Raw genomic sequence first — 13,503 nt, 5'->3', positions numbered from 1 at the left:
CATTATGAATCTGTTTGAGTCTACAAACTATTTATGGCTGCATGTGTGTGGCCTATCAGCCATTACAAAGACTAAGATAATTTTTAAAAGATTGAACAAAGTTGTTGCTGTCTTTTGGGGAGAATTCTTTTGCTTTGAATTTCTTCCAGATTGAAGTCAGACTGTTTGCAAATTTTTTATGCAGAGTAAATTGAAATCAGGCATAAGAAACCATATTTCCACCTACATAAATTTTAGACAGGTCAAAGAGAATATTTGACTTCAAGTGTATGAGTCAAACTTCCTGCAATTCTCGAAGCAATAGAATAATTGCACTGCTGTAAGTGTCAGGAAAGGAAACATCAGCACAAGTTTCAGCTAGCACAGGAGTTCCTACCTTCTTGTAACTGTTTACTTTCACTTTTTATATTCCATGCACTTTAGTGTGTCTTAGCAAGGTGAACTCTGAAAATACAGTTTTTCCTGAACACTGCCTTCTTCCCAAGGCCAGATAACTCCAAGTCATGGAGCTAACATTAGAGGTAGCTTTAACAAAGATATCTAATACAGCAGAATATCTGCTGACTTAAGTGTAGTGGTCATCACTAGCAGTGGACAACAGCCTTTTTTGGGGAAAGAAGGGAAGACAATCTTTCTGTACTGTACAAGGTTGAAAATAGACAGACTGGTACATGCTGATGGTGCTGGGAGAACTTCAAGATACCATAAATCTCTTGTCCGTTTCCTTTTCTTCTTGGACTAGCATGATACACATTAGCCAAAAAGATAGCCCCACAAAAGAAGTGGCATCCTGGGACTATTTGACTTCAGGAGCAACACAATCACTACAGTCACCATTAGCAACAAAAGACTTGGACTTGTTATGCTGAAAAGCATCCTTCAGAGACAATGTCTGGAAAATGTGAATGGTTTCTGACACACTGATATTCATCATAGATGATAAGATTTCATTTTCATAATCCTGGCCAAGTGTTGTGAACACACTCTTTGTTCTCCAGTATCCCTCACAGATGGCTACTTTCAGTCTTCATCAGCCCTTGCAGGAACTAATTGTGGCAGTGGACTTGACAGCCAAAGCAGACCAAGAGGGTTTCTATGCAGTCCTTCTGCCACTCAGAGCTCCATCCTCATCTTACTGCTTGAGATGCTGAAGGTATTGTCTCTTTGCAGCCTCTGAAACTGCCAATGTTGAAGGACAAGGCCGTACTGTTGCTCAGAAATATCCTGCAACTTAATTCTGCTGCAATAAAGGCTACAGTATCAGCGTGATGCTCCACCTACGTATCTTCTCAGCTGGCTTAATTAACCTAGGCAGATTGCTGTGTTAATGTTGCTATACTGCTTTTGGTGGCCAAGGTAGCTTGGATATACTTCCAAGGCACTGCATTATGTTGTGTAGATGCGTCCAAAGACAGAACCTGAGAAAATATATCAGAGAAAAGAATTATGAGGGATGAAGGAGCATTTTGCTTCCAAATGCCTTGATCAATATCACTCAACAGAACAAGAAACAAGAAATATAGTCTTCCTTTGTCAAACCCATGACGCTTTTTAGACAGATAAATGACTGTGTCAGTGAATAGAAATGTGAAGAGAGGCAGTTTGGGAGGAAATATTTCAAGCTGCTTGAGGACAAGATATGACCTTCAGGAATAGGTTTTTAGAAACAGATTTTAACATCTTTAAGAAAACAAATTAAACTTTTCCTTTATTACATAGGTTCTGTAGACTTGTACAGAAAATAAAATTATAAGTTTACACTTCAAGAATTGCAATTAAAAGTTCATCTTTACCCCTAAAACTAACAACCAAATGTGACAACTGGGATTTCTCAAAAAAGGAACTAAATTGTTTTTCATCTGATCTCTATTTTTCACTCTAAGTAGAAACAAAAATGCTCTTCATACGGAACAATTTTTCAGTGAGAAATAAGCAATGGATAGAAAATGCATTTCACTTCCCAAAACTATGTGCTACACTGAAAGATCATTCAAACTGAGTTTTAAAATGTTATGATCTGTCAAAGAATTCAGGGCCCGATGATGCAAGTTCTTACTCATTCTAGCAATCCCATCTGCTTTCTCAAGTGAATACAGATTAGCAGGACATTGGATTTTACCCCTAGACTGAGAAGGAGGCTTTTAATTCCTGAAAATGAGAACTGCCATAAAGAAGCTAATTTTTTTTTTTTTCTAGCATTATGCAGGCACTATTATTATCTATTATCTTTTCTTTATCTATTATCTTTATCTATTATCTTCTCTTTCTAACATGGTCAGGTATTTGATCTAGTAAACACCTGGAGAGAAACATTTTTCTTTCTGAAGATTTTGCCACTCAAAATATAAATACTACTTGATTTCATATAGCACTCAGCATTTTAAAGGTATTAATTTTTATACAATAATGAGTCAGATTGTAGCAGGGTAATGTCTGAGTTAGAGCAGTTATTACGCATTAAATTACAGATTACATGTATTCTTGGACAATACAGACTTTTTTCCCCCTTTTTAAACATTATTTCAATCCATCTGAAATCCATTTGAAACCTTCTTTGGATTCTGTTATTTTTATCAACTCATCAGCTAGACAATTTTATCATATATTTCATAAAAATATTAACTTTCTTCAGAGTCCCTTTCCTTTCCATCTTAATACTATAAAAACCTTAATTATGGGACTCAAACCTCAATTCCTTTTTGTTCAGAGTGCGATGATTATATTAGTAATGAATTATGACTATTTATTAATACAAATACTTTGCATTTCAGTACTACCTTCCACTGAAATATATCACTTACATGTTTTAAGGCTAGTATCACAGTTGTCATAGGGAGTAAATGCAAAAAGGGACTTTCAAGAGCTAATTTGTGCAAAAAAAAAACCCAAACCAAAAGCCCAAAACCCAGAAACAGAGATCAGACCATTTTATGTACAGTTCTTTGCTTTGAGTTAGAATGCTTTCATATTCTTTTAAATATCTTCCTAGTTCCACCTGCTCTGACATATTAAAAAGTAAGAAAAGAAAGATTCTGCCTGTGATCTTTAGCCTAAAAATGAATACGTGAACCCTCACCCTATACAGAACACGTTCTGGTTTTGTTTTGGGATGACCTAATTCTTTTTTGGTTTAATTTTCATTTCATGGGCTAAGACTTAAGTTTCTAACTATACTACTTCTTTAACCTACTTATCAAGGTTATAAGAAGACTTGGAAATATATATTGGTCATTAAAAAAAAAGGAGTAAGGGAGTTGACTAAGCTTTCCAGGATCTTATGTGGTTCCAAGTACTGCATCAAAAGGTTTTTCATCTATTTTCATAAAATGACAACACATTTAAGATTCACTTAAAATATGTTTTCATTCTAGAATTTATTCCTAGGTGGGCCATCCCCTGTGGCAACATGGACATGCACTGGGTTTATTTGAAATGCCTATGGGTGTTGCTACTCAATTCTTTGGCCTTGAAAGTGTTGGATAACTAAAAGCACTCTGGAAAAACCCAGGGGTCCTAACTGGAATTAATATTGATATTAATATTGATATTCATATTGACAGTCTAGGAGAGAAAAATTCCTGTCAAGAAAAATCTCAGGACAGCAACAAAAATTCCCAGATGAAGCTGCAAAAATTTCCACCAGAACTTTCACACCATAGCATGGGGTTTTTCCCATTCGCATATTCTTAGAAAGTGGTAATAATTATTATTTGCAAATTCCTTTTGAACAGGATATTTAATGAACATATACAAATACCAGGATGACTTCTTTAGTAAGGTTGCAACAACAACAATTTCAACCTATGGCCTAAATAAAGACCAAGCCACATTACTTGTACTGTTGAAAGCAACCTACTGTGGGCAATAGCAACAGCCATCCTTTGTCCAGTGCCCATATATAATTAAGGAACTCATTCCAGTTTCAAACATTCTTTGATTTATTGACAATTTAATCCTAAAATAAATTTTCTCATACTTTCTCCAGGCTACAGAGAACTTTGCCTGCAATTATTTATTCTCTTACAATATGGCCATGGTTATTTCTCTTGGTCTGTTGTTTCTATCTATGATTCCTTATAATGGTTTCATGCCATTAAAGGAAATTCTGCCTCCGGCAAGAATGATGAGAAACTTACAAATGGCTGTTCTTTGATCCATAATGCCTGCAAGCAAAAAGTGCTGGTGAAATGCATCATTCATAGTCTACACGCCAATATAAAAACTGAACAGAGGAATAGAATAGGTTTATAGTTATAAAGGAAAATGTAACGAAAGTTTCAATACAGATTACCAACCTGTAAGTAACAGAATTAACTATCGGAAAAGATCCTTCAGTGCAGGCATTGTAAGTAACTTCTGACATTAATTCCAGGTATAAGTCATAACAGGATTGTGATTTGAAATAATTCCTACTTTCCTAAGCCTGATACTACTTACTTTTTACCTATCAATATTTTTTTTTCTAACTATTAATGTGTTCTTATATCCCTGATTAATTGTTAATTGACAGGTCAGGTATATCAAATTAACTGCAAACCATCTGGCCAAAAATCACACCCAGCATCCTGTTATTCCTTTGATGATTCCAGGATGTAAAAGTTTTCCCTATGGGTCCATAAAATATTTTTAAATCAGTTTCTCTGCAATCTTACTGTCTAATTTATCATTCTGACCACAGAAGTTATAGCCATTAATCAGGACTTAGATTCATCCCCCAGTAGTACCAAAGTGTCCATGCATATTCAGTCATCCCACATATTCTAAGCATGAATGTTCCCTTTGACCACACCATTTTTAGCATGAATTAAACTCAGTTCACAATGTGTTCATGATCTCCAGAAAATAATTGTAGGAGTGATGTAGGCCTAGTTTGGTTTTGAAACAATTGCCTAACCAAATGTAGTTTCATAAAGCAATGCACAGCTCATACCAAGTATTTATATAGTAGTATTATAAAGAGATACACACATATCATGCAGTGAGTGGTGTGTCAGTAAGAAATAGCCTGCTGGTCCCCTGAGAAGCGTAAGTTATGAAGCTATGGGAGAAGAAAAAGCCAATAAAACAGGACTAGTGCTGAACATACAGAGAGAGGTAAGCATGGGACCTTTAAATGTGTTTTATAACATGATACTAAGAAATGTTTTCACAGTGAATGAGGGAAGGAAAGAAATTACTGACGGTGTCTGTTTAGGCAAAATGGATGGAATGAAAGGAGCTGTAATAAAGCCAAGGCAAAATGAGATATGAAGTATGCTTTGAGAGGCTCAAAGAGGAATTTGGCACTCATCTGCTATTGTCTTTCAGTAGGACACAGTTGTCTTTTTTTTTAATGCTCTCTTTTTTATTACACAGAAGGGCGTGGCACATCAGAAGGGCATGGTGTGTCAGTTTGCATGTCAGTTCGTGCAGGCAGGGTGTGCAGGGAAGGCATGCGGGCAGGGCGCAGTCCTCCCTTCCTGGCTCTAGAGGCTGTCTTGATGAGTGGTCACAGCCCTCCCAGAAGAGGCCCAGCTATGGTCTCCACTCGGTTGAAAGCCATCGCCAGAAGTAATGTGGCGACCCAGACGGAGCTCCCGCTCAAGCACGCGGCTGTCCAGGTCTCCGGCTGCCAGGAGAGCCTGAGCCTGTAGCTCGTGCCGGAGGCCGGGGGAGGCAACACCTGTGTGCAGTGCGACCAGGTGAACCATCTGCTCAGCCTGGGGGCAGAGCTGAAAGAGGAAGTGGAGAGGCTGAGGAGGGGGACCTAAGAGACGAAGGGGAATGGAAACGGGTCCCTGCTCGGGGCAGCAGGCGAATCCCCTCCTGGCCTCCTTCACCTTCCCAGCTGCCCTTACACAACAGATATGGGGGTCTGGAACTTGAGGGCCAGGCTAATGAAGATATGGATGAAAGTCCATCCACGGGGGCCTAGGGCGAGACAGTCTGCCCCACGCGTCACAACCAGCTCTATTAAGACAAAAAGGAGGGTAATTGTCGTAGGCGATTCCCTTCTGAGGGGAACAGAGGGCCCAATGTGCTGACCAGACCCAACACACAGGGAAGTCTGCTGCCTCCCTGGGGCCCGGGTGAGAGATGTCACTAGGAAACTCCCTGGTCTGGTACGGCCCACCGATTACTACCCGCTGTTGGTTTTGCAGGTTGGCAGCGATGAGGTTGCACAAAGAAGCCTAAAAGTGATCAAGAGGGGCTTCAGAGCGCTGGGGCGACTGGTTGAGGGATCGGGAGCACAGGTGGTGTTTTCCTCAATCCCTTCAGTGGCGGGGAGGAACACTGAAAGGAACAGGAAAACACACCTGGTTAACACGTGGCTCAGAGGCTGGTGCCATTGGCAGAATTTTGTTTTTTATGACCATGGGGTGGTCTACATGGCACCAGGCCTGCTGGCAGCAGGTGGAGTTCAAATATCCTCAAGGGGGAAAAGGATTCTCGCTTATGAGTTGTCGAGCCTCATCGAGAGGGCTTTAAACTAGATTTGAAGGGGGAAGGGGATGAAACCAGGCTGCCTAGAGATGAGCCTAGGGGTGGCATACCAATGTTGGGGGAGAAATCGATAGTCCAGCTCAAGTGCATCTACTCCAATGCACACAGCATGGGCAGCAGACAGGAGCTGGAAGCCATTGTGCAGCGGGACAGCTATGACGTAGTCGCCATCACAGAAACATGGTGGGACAGCTCACATGACTGGAGTGCTGCAATGGATGGCTATAAGCTCTTCAGGAGGGACAGGCAAGGAAGGAGAGGCGGTGGGGTGGCTCTGTATGTTAAGGAGTGTTTTGATTGTATAGAGCTCAACGATTGTGATGACAAGGTTGAGTGCTTATGGATAAGGATGAAGGGGAAGGCCAACAAGGCAGATATCCTGCTGGGTGCCTGTTATAAACCACCCAACCAGGACGAAGAGGCAGACAAAGCGTTCTACAAGCGACTGGCAGAAGTCTCGCAATCGCAAGCCCTTGTTCTTGTGGGGGAATTCAACTTACTGGACCTCTGCTGGAAGTATAACACAGCCGAGAGGAAACAGTCCCGGAGGTTCCTGGAGTGTGTGGAAAATAGATAACTTCCTGACACAGCTGGTAAGCGAGCCTACCAGCGGAGATGCCCTGCTTGACCTGCTGTTTGTGAACAGAGAAGGACTGGTGGGAGAAGTGACAATCGGAGGCCGTCTTGGGCTTAGCGACCATGAAATGATAGAGTTCTCAATTCTTGGCGAAGTAAGGAGGGGGGTCAGCAAAAGCACTTCGATGGACTTCTGGAGGGCAGACTTCAGCCTGTTCAGGACAGTGGTTGAGAGGGTCCCTTGGGACACAGTCCTGAAGGGCAAAGGGGTCCAGGAAGGCTGGGCCTTCTTCAAGAAGGAAATCTTAAAAGTGCAAGAGCAGGCAGTCCCCATGTGGTGTAAGAAGAGCTGGCGGGGAAGACGACTGGCCTGGCTGAACGGGGAGCTTTTGCTGGGACTCAGGAAAAAAAGGAGAGTTTATCACCTTTGGAAGAAGGGGCAGGCAACTGAAGAAGAGGACAAGGATCTCGTTAGGTCATGCAGAGAGGGAATTAGAAAGGCAAAAGCCCAGCTAGAGCTCAATCTGGCCACGGCCGTGAGGGATAAAAAAAATGCTTCTATAAATACATTAACAACAAAAAGAGAGCCAAGGAGAATCTCCTTCCTTTACTGGATGCAGGGGGGAACATTGCCACCAAGGATGAGGAAAAGGCTGAGGTACTTAATGCCTTCTTTGCCTCAGTCTTTAATGGCCAGACCAGGTATCCTCAGGGTATTCAGCTCCCTGAGCTGGAAGACAAGCATGGAGAGCAAAATAATCTCCCCATGATCCAGGAGGAAACAGTTAATGACCTGCTATGCCACCTGGACACTCATAAGTCTATGGGGCCTGATGGCATCCACCCAAGGGTACGGAGGGAGCTGATGGAGGAGCTTGCCAGGCCACTCTCCATCATTTATCAACAGTCCTGGTTAACAGGGGAGGTCCCGGACGACTGGAGGCTTGCCAACGTGATGCCCATCTACAAGAAGGGCCAGAAGGAGGATCCAGAGAACTACAGGCCTGTCAGCTTGACCTCGGTGCTGGGGAAGATTATTGAGAGGTTCATCTTGAGGGCGAATAACCAAGGGATCAGGCCCAGCCAGCACGGGTTCATGAAGGGCAGGTCCTGCTTGACCAACCTGATCTCCTTCTATGACCAGGCGACCTGCCTAGTGGATGAGGGAAAGGCTATCTATGTTGTCTACCTGGACTTCAGAAAAGCTTTGACACTGTCTCCCACAGTATTCTCCTGGAGAAGCTGGCGACTCGTGGCTCAGACAGGTGCACTCTTCGCTGGGTAAAAAACTGGCTGGATGGCCGAGCCCAGAGAGTCGTGGTGAATGGAGTGAAATCCAGCTGGCGCCCGGTCACAAGCGGAGTCCCCCAGGACTCAGTTTTGGGGCTGGTCTTGTTTAACATATTTATCAATGATCTGGATGAGGGGATCGAGTGCACCCTCAGCAAGTTTGCAGATGACATCAAGTTGGGTGGGAGTGTTGATCTGCTGGAGGGTCGGAAGGCTCTGCAGAGGGATCTGGACAGGACGGATCGATGGGCCGAAGCCAATTGCATGATTTTTAGTAAGGCCAAGTGCTGAGTCCTGCACTTGGGCCACAACAACCCCATGCAACGCTACAGGCTGGGGGACGAGTGGCTGGGAAGCTGCCCTGCAGAAAAGGACCTGGGGGTGTTGATTGACAGCCATCTGAAGATGAGCCAGCAGTGTGCCCAGGTGGCCAAGAAGGCCAACGGCATCCTGGCCTGTATCAGAAATAGTGTGGCCAGCAGGAGAAGGGAGGTGATCGTGCCTCTGTACTCGGCGCTGGTGAGGCCGCACCTCGAATCCTGTGTTCAGTTTTGGGCCCCTCACTACAAGAAGGACATTGAGGTGCTGGAGCGTGTCCAGAGAAGGGCGACGAAGCTGGTGAGGGGTCTGGAGCACAAGTCTTATGAGGAGTGGTTGAGGGAACTGGGGTTGTTCAGCCTGGAGAAGAGGAGGCTGAGGGGAGACCTTATCGCTCTCTACAACTACCTGAAAGGGGGTTGCAGAGAGGTGGGTGTTGGTCTCTTCTCCCAAGTGAGTAGCGACAGGACAGGAGGAAATGGCCTCAACTTGTGCCAGGGGAGGTTTAGGCTGGATATTAGGAAAAATTTCTTTACTGAGAGAGTAGTGAAACACTGGAATAAGCTGCCCAGGGAAGCGGTGGAGTCATCATCACTGGAGGCATTCAAGGAACGTGTGGATGTGGCATTGTGGGACATGGTTTAATGGGCATGGTGGTGTTGGTTGATGGTTGGACTTGATGATCTTACAGGTCTTTTCCAACCGTAGTGATTCTGTGATTCCATATCCTCACCTTGTCTAGGGTTTCTGGATAAGTTACCTACATACATCTGGGTTTCTGCATATGTTCTCTTTTTCACCCCAGAAATGTTGTCCGCATAAAAAGTGGGCTTGGCCACTTGTCTGGAATTTCCAGATGTCCAGCAACCCTGACAAAGCAGTAGCTTTGCCCAGGCTCCAGACATCTGGAAATTCCAAATGGACAGACACTGCACATGCAGAAATGAATAGCACAAATGTTTTGGAGTTTAATGTGTCCTGGATTCACTGAACTCACTGAACAATGTTATCTGGCACATGCATGTTCATTTATGTTTAAGAAATACAAAGAGCACTACCCTGTATTAATGAAAAAAGCACTACTTCTGCATTAATGAAGTATGGTAGAGATTTTACAGAGGTAGTTCTGGGAGTAAAGAAGCATTTCAGGGAATATGTGGTCCTCTACTGAGCAATAAAAAGCATAAATAAATCTGTCAATGCTGTAATTCACTGTAATACTCCTAGTTAGAATGAATTGAATTTCTAAAGCACGGATGAGGAATGAGGACCCGCATCCTGCTTTTATTAAAGTCAGAGGACTGGCTGCAGTCCAAGGGACTCATTGGTACTCCTACTAAAGTCAAAAGAAAAGATAATTTTTTTCTGTAAGTACTGGACTGGTTTTCATGAAGAAGGAAGATAGGTGAGCTGAGGAAGACCATACCTTCGCTCATGATTGCCCTGAGCATCTGTATTCACCAATATTGTCAATATATCACACAGAAACTGCAGCATTTTTAACTACAAAGTAAAATGTTTGAAAAGTGTTGACTTATTTGGTTGGGGTGAAGAGTGGGGAAGTGAGAGCACAAAGAGGGTAATCATCTGTCAGCACCTGGCATCTGCAAACCAGGAAGATTTGATACCAAGAAGAGGAAAGATGGAGAAGTAAATGATAAGGCCCACCCCCAGGGAACAGATAAAATGATCGGGGAGCAGGTTATTTGCAGGCGGCAGAAGGAAGCCGTGAGAAAGACAAGAATTCACTCAGTGGACGAGACAGAAACAACACTCAGCCAAGCAGGGGAGTGCGTGTTCTAAAGGCTCCAAAATGTTCTTGGCAGGCCTGGAACAAGCCACCTGTTTCCTTTTTTCTTTCTCTTCTTTTTTTTTTTTTTTTTTTTTAAGTTGCCTTCCTATCTAACATTGTCGGGTTTTGTCAGCATAGGGACTTATCCACATTGCTTATTTTCAGTATACAACCTGCAGAACACATCATTCCTGGGAGGTTCCATGCAGAAACAGCTACACCTATATATGTATATTTTTATTGTAGCCTAGGTTTTTTTTAAAATACCCAACTTGCTAACCTAGGAATAGACATAGGGGAAACCTGGAACTTGTTTTTCAAAGTGCTGTTTACCTATCAGGGAGGCTAACTGGACTTTTCTGTTAAGATTGTTTCAGGTCAGGGGCAGTCAGGACACAGTGCAGAGGTAGAAGAGCTCTCATGTGCCATTAGATAATTAGAAATGCAATTGTAATTTTGTTCCTTGGCTCCTTGTAGAAATGTTCAGTGAAGCATGATGTAGAAATTCATGGAAGTTTTTAGAAGATTCAATCTCAGATGTGAGAATTGCAAAGGAGAATAAACTCAAAAACAACAAAACTCAAACTAATAAAAAATATTACTTGATCTTGACCACAACCTCCTTTTGCTTCCTCCATAGAGTTATTTCATATGCATATTTTTCCAGACCAGTTCACAAGGGGATAATGGCTTTCCACTTCTCATGCTTTTCCTTTAATAAACATGTTTGGGGTCCCCGAAATGCCTTCCAAGCCGAAAGAAGAATTTATAGAAAAGCAATGTGTTTGAGCTTGTGCCTCATGTCAGGAAAAGGCAGAATTGCTATATAAACAGAGTGACCTTGACCACCAGGAGCCCCTGAGTTCCAAACTGTTTTTACCTGCTCTGTGGTTTTATGACATTTCCCTGAATCCTTTCAGTTGCTCTGGCCTCAATTGTGGAACATCATAAACTGTTGTGAGAACTTGGAAGCTCCAGCCTGTGAAGTGTCCATTTTATCTTCTGTTATGGGTTGTTTATGTTCTGGCCCAGAGCATGGGTGCTGGACAAGAAAATGTTCATTGCTTTGCCAAGGAGACATGGCAGAACAAGAGGGAAAAACACGGAGGGGCCAAGCCCCAAAAGCCCCATGGTGTGGGAGGCTGGAAAGCAGCTGCCTTGAGTGACACAGCTCCCCAGCACTGCCCGATTCCCCCCAGCAGCCCCAGAGACAGCTCATGGGAGATGGTCACGGTTCACTCAGCAGTGCTGCAAGGACCAAGCAGGGTAGTGTCAAGCTGGGGAGGGGGTCTGTCCCCTCCTGGCCTGGGGACGGCTGCTCCCAGCCCCCTTCCCACACGTGGGTCAGGCACAGTCCCAGCCTCCTCTGTGTGCAGACCCAGGAGGAGTCAATTGGCCAGAAATCGACCTGCCTGCCGGCCAGTCTGCTGCTTGCTGTGCATGTTTTAATTTGGAGGGAGATATGTACCCATTTGTATCCACCAGTACATCAAGTCCCTGCGTGTAGTTAAGAGCATGTTCAAGCTCTGCTTTAAACAGTGCAATAAATTAGCACAGCTGTTTGATTCAACACAATCTGTTTACATGCCCACATGTGACTGTGTAAAGATTAAAAGAAATTAAAACATCTAAAAGTAGAAAGAGAGTCAAGGAAGAAAACAATTTAAATGTGACACGTGAGCCAGTGCTGGCCATTTCCATCACCTCTGAACCACACGGGGCTGTTTCCGCTTCTGTCTTGACACCCTCACTGCTCAGCTGCTCTCAAAGGGAGGGCTTGGCATCGAAATCAGAGTATCTATCTCCTTTCCCCTCTTTTGGTGAGAGCAGCAGAAACAGCCCTGGAGCCTGGCAGTCTGTGCCTGCCACGCTGTGCCTCCCTACCACCAAAGTCATCCTGTGTGAAGGCGAAGGGCTTGTGTCACCCTGCAGGCATCTGCTGTGCTTTGGGCTCTCATAGGAAGGCTAGCTGAGGCCTGAAGAGTCCTGTGATCACAGGGCAGAGCCAAGCTTGTCTTATTTACCACTGCAGCTATTCAAGAAACCAAGTTGTTACGGATTCTCAGCAAATCTATACCCTTGCATCATTTTGCGTTATAGGCAAAAGTGGTGCTAGCATGTGCTGGTCTTTGTGGGTCTCCTCTCCAGTTAGAGGCACACCTTCTGGGAGACATTCAGGCACTTGGTGCCTCCAGGTTAGATTCAGTGTCTTTAATCCAGAGAGAATCACCCTGCCTCCAGGTTCCCAGCACAAGCTGTGGAGGGACTCTGCTGGGGGATGAATCCTCCAGCACAAAGTAAGGACAATGCAAGACACTCCTACCATAGCCTGGGAGCCGGGAATTCAGCAGGGACAGGGCAAGAGAGCATGTTGAGGAAGGATATGGCACCTCTGCTGAGGGGACTTCAAACAGTGCTGCTTTCCTCAGTCAGCCAATGAATTTCTAGCTATCAGGGCTATCTGGACTTCTCAGACCTAGCTTAATTTCTCAGGATTTATCTAGATGATACCATTTATTCATGTAACAGAGCATTCCCAGATTGGGAGGATACAAAGGTAGTTTAAAGGCCGTTGTAGCTCTTGGGGTGTGAGCTTTGAGCTACATCTCCAATGGTAGGTTTCTCCTTCCATATTTTACAACCCACGTAATGTGACGTCAGAACTCCGTTTTCTTACTAACTGTACCATTTTTATGAGTGAAGTCTGATGCAAAAGTGATCAAATAAGAAGACATCACAGTTTTTGTGAAAACATTCACATTTTGTATCTAAGACTGGAAATTGGGAAAAAAACCATCTTGTGGAAAATATTTTGTAAACAGTGTACTTGGATGTTGACCTTCTCCATAAATACTCAGCACATCCACCACCCTTCTGAAAAATAACAAAAAGCCCCAGTAGTACCTTTCTTTTCTTTCCTTTTATTTTAATTCCACCTGGTTCTTCCCCTGCTCATTAGCACTACAGTCCTGCTGTGCCCTATATGAATACTTGTCATAAGAATAATCTGGGAAATCCTTGCAAGGAGAAGCTTGCACCATTAT

Source organism: Gavia stellata, chromosome 2 (genome assembly GCF_030936135.1).
Source record: "Gavia stellata isolate bGavSte3 chromosome 2, bGavSte3.hap2, whole genome shotgun sequence".
Taxonomy (NCBI): Eukaryota; Metazoa; Chordata; class Aves; order Gaviiformes; family Gaviidae; genus Gavia; species Gavia stellata.
This window is presented reverse-complemented; position numbering follows the sequence as displayed.